Source organism: Physeter macrocephalus, chromosome 12, assembly GCF_002837175.3.
Source record: "Physeter macrocephalus isolate SW-GA chromosome 12, ASM283717v5, whole genome shotgun sequence".
Classification (NCBI taxonomy): Eukaryota; Metazoa; Chordata; class Mammalia; order Artiodactyla; family Physeteridae; genus Physeter; species Physeter macrocephalus.
Window position 1 is genome coordinate 90637555 of NC_041225.1, and position 3810 is coordinate 90641364.

At 36.0% G+C, this 3810-nt stretch overlaps 1 protein-coding gene across 1 annotated transcript in view; it reads left to right on the top strand.

The window, feature by feature from the left end:
• Positions 1-1992: 1992 nt before the first annotated feature.
• LOC112062679 (UDP-N-acetylglucosamine--peptide N-acetylglucosaminyltransferase 110 kDa subunit-like) overlaps positions 1993-3810 on the top strand; it is an 8773-nt gene continuing 6955 nt past the window's right edge. The window contains 1 exon segment of the mRNA XM_055089293.1: positions 1993-2062. The gene's annotated coding sequence lies outside the window, so the exon portion shown is untranslated.

Here is a 3810-nt window from a genome sequence, read left to right on the forward strand (position 1 = left end):
CTCATTACGTGACTGTTGAAAAAGAGAAACCCAACTCTTTTCCTGTGCTTTCAACCAGCTACCTTCTTCAAAAATCTGTTTGGATTGTTATACCTTAATCTTGCCTGGCAAGAGACTTATGGGTAGGTTCTTATTGTTTGAAAGTTTGGTGCCAGTATCTTCAAAGAAAGAAGAAAGTAAAGAAGGAAAGATGTGTTTATCAAACATCCCAATAGTGAAGGTGTGTGAAAGCAACTTTTGAAAAAGTGAACCTGTCAGAGTTTAGCCGTATTATTACATTTTATTTTATCCATTGAAAATAAATATTTATCAGTGAATCCTTTCTAGATTTTCTAGTTTCCCGAAGTTCCCTATATTCACATTCTAAGAACAAATATGGTATTTTAAGTCACTGCGTTCCATCTTATATTATTTATAATCACTCCTCATGACCTCTTCCTTCAAAGAAACGTGATCCTGAGAAGTGTCCTTTGTTTGTCTTTGTGGAATAAGTGATGGGGATGCATCCTGGAGACCTGTGAGATGTTTAAATTGTGGCATAATGAAACTAGGATGGAGAGTTCTGGAAAGATCTGGAAAGATGGCTGGTAGAGTGTGGCCAGATGTGGGAGAAGAGAGACGTACAGAGAGAGGGAGAGGAAATTTTCAGAGGGAGAAAATTAAACAAATAATTAAATAAGTTTTGTTGTGTGGTGTGGGATGCAAACCTTTCTCTCCCCCTTTCCTTCAAAATCTCTTTGTTAAAGACTGTGTTTTTCATTAGTTTTATTAAAATAGGATTTGCTGTTTTGTTTGGATACTGAGAATGGACCCATGAAACAGTTACATTTGGGTTATCTCGGACTGTATTTAATGAAGAACATAAATATTGGCCACACTATCTATGCACATGCTATCACCATGCCTTTTTTGTTCTCTGTTCATATATCTGAGTCCTCTTCTTTCTTTAAGGTCAATCTCAAATTTCATCTGAAATGTACCTTTATTGATAGATTCAACCTATAATGAACTGTCCCTTCTTTGTCCTCCTTAGGCTCTGATTATTTCTGAAATGTACATTTATTGATAGATTCAACCCATAATGAACTGTCCCTTCTTTGTCCTCCTTAGGCTCTGATTATTTATAAAAACTCATTTTTGAACTTAGAAACTGTCCAATATGATATATTACTTATTTCCTCAGCATGTGTTATATCCTCAACACAAGTATAAGATTTTGTGGGGCTGGGATCATACATTCTGTAATTTTTCTCAGTACTTACACTTACTTTGATAAAAAGCACATTCATTCATCTAAACATCATTTATTGAGTGTTAATTAAATATCTCCACTCAGTAAATATTGTTTGAATGAATGCATTCATGAATGAGGGAGAATGCAATAGGTAGCCTAATGTACCGCCCAATGTGAAAAAAACAAAAACATAAACAAAAAAGCAAGCCAAAAAGTGGACCAGGACTTTGTGTAAAATATCCTGGTTTTTGGTGGATGATGCCATGAAAATCAAGATGCTCCTGAGTTATTAAAAGAAGAGATTAATAAAGCTTTTATAGATGAGTTGATAAATCTCTAAATATTTAAATCTTCATTTCCTCCTAGGTTTTCTCTATTTTGGGTTTCCAAAAGATTTAAATAAACCACAGGATAATTAAAAATTAGACATTATCTTTTTTACCATCACATTTTTTGATGATAAATACTTTTTTATTTTCTCCATAGTGCTGCCCAATTTTCACCAGTACAGTTCTTAAGTGAATTTTGCTTTGGATGTTGGGATATAGAAGATGTAATTGAATTGTTTGTATATGTTTTAGAATTCTTCAAAAGGGCCTGGCCACGGAAATGCATTGAATATTACTTAAATAACTAAAGTAAGTTCCTCAGAATTATTATTCTTTTCTGGTTAGGATACTATCTGCTCTGGTTTGTTAAAATTTCCCTTTGTAGTGGTTTTAATTTTGTTTCTGATAGGGTCGTAGGGTTTATTGTAACACCCATCCCGCATCTGTTTTTCTTTGAATTACTCTCCTTGCAGTTTCTGATTCATACAGGGCCTTACAGGTTAGTGACAAGCTGGCCATCACAACTCTGGGAAGGACAGGCCTACTTTTCAGAGGTGTTGATGTTTTCTGTACCTGAAGGTTTTCAAGAGATATCAATCTTCCTCACCACCTCCCTTGGCCCTCTTAATTGACTAAGCAGTTCCTCAAGAAATTTCTGTAGCATATCTGTACCAACTTCTCAATATTGTTCCTGCCTGAGTCTAAATTCCTGACCTCAAGGTAATGTGAGATTTCTAGCTCCAGCCCCTATTTACATAAGGCCTATACTAAGGAACAGAACCCATAGACATCAGTCCGCTCTTATTTCTCTGGATTTAATTTCTCTGTTACTTTGTGAAACATGCAGGTGTTCCTTTCTTTCTTTTAATCTCAGCTATGAGCTTTTAACTTTTTCAAAATTCACCCAGAATTTACATGTGTCTCCAGTAAGAGTACATTAAATTGAGCTTAGTCTGCTATTCTACTGGCATATTTGAGATCCAAATAAATTGCTACTTAACTGGACTCAATTACCTGTATATTTCAGGCTTCTAAAACTCACCATGTTCCAAATTTCCCTCCTTATTGTTAGTAATTTTCTTGGGAATCTGGATGACATTAAATGGAATAAAGTTAGTGAGTGGCCCAGGAATGCCTGACAGTTTGTTTGTCAGAGTGGCCAGGGAAAGTTAAGCAAGGAAGAAAACCAAATGAAAAACAGAATCACATTATTATGGCTGAGTTTACTCCCAAGATTCTATGAAGAGGTCTCTGTAGAGCTGGGTTGGGTTATAACTTATGCCAGAGCTCTAGGTGGGGCTGACACCATCTCATGCCAAGCTCTCAGTTCTGGGCTAACGTCATCTCTGGTCTGCTCTATGGCGTGGAAACTTTGGAGGAATGACCAATGTGTTCCACGGTGTAGGAAGAGGGAAATTGTGAACGTGACTATCTAAATTGTGGTTAGTAATTCTAAATTACCAACCACTGTAAATGTGCCTTGAACTATGTTGTTTAATTTGACCAGTCAGATAAATGACTTTCCCCTTAAATGAAATGCTGCTACATATATGAGCAGAAAAACAAAACTGGTATAAGGAATAGATAGCTAGTTGGAAGCGGCCGCATAGTAGAGGGACATCAGCTCGGTGCTTTGTGACCACCTAGAGGGGTGGGATAGGGAGGGTGGGAGGGAGGGAGATGCAAGAGGGAAGAGATACGGGGACATATGTATATGTATAACTGATTTACTTTGTTATAAAGCAGAAACTAACACACCATTGTAAAGCAATTATACTCCAATAAAGATGTTAAAAAAAGAAAAAACTGGTATAAGGAGATGGAGAGACTGGGGGTCTTATTTTCCCAACAATTAACTTTTCCTCTGACCATGACCTTCCCTTTGGGTCTCCTAGACCTTGCGGATGATTGCAAGCCCTTGGGTTGGGTGATGGCAACCTCATCTTCACTAGAACCTCTATAGTTAACTCTGATTTTTCCCACTCTGTCTATCCATTCCATGTATTCAGTCAGACATTTGATCTTGGACTTTTACTGAAAAATATGCTTGAATATAACCATTTCTTTTCACTCCCACTGCTACTGCTATTGTCACTGCCTTAACTAGGGCTTTATCTTTAAGTTCTTTATATAAATATGTAAATATCTATATATAAATAAAATATACACATAAATAAAATATATTAATTTTGATGATTTTAAAGTATTTTCTTGATAAACACTTTTCCTGATAAAGATACACAATAT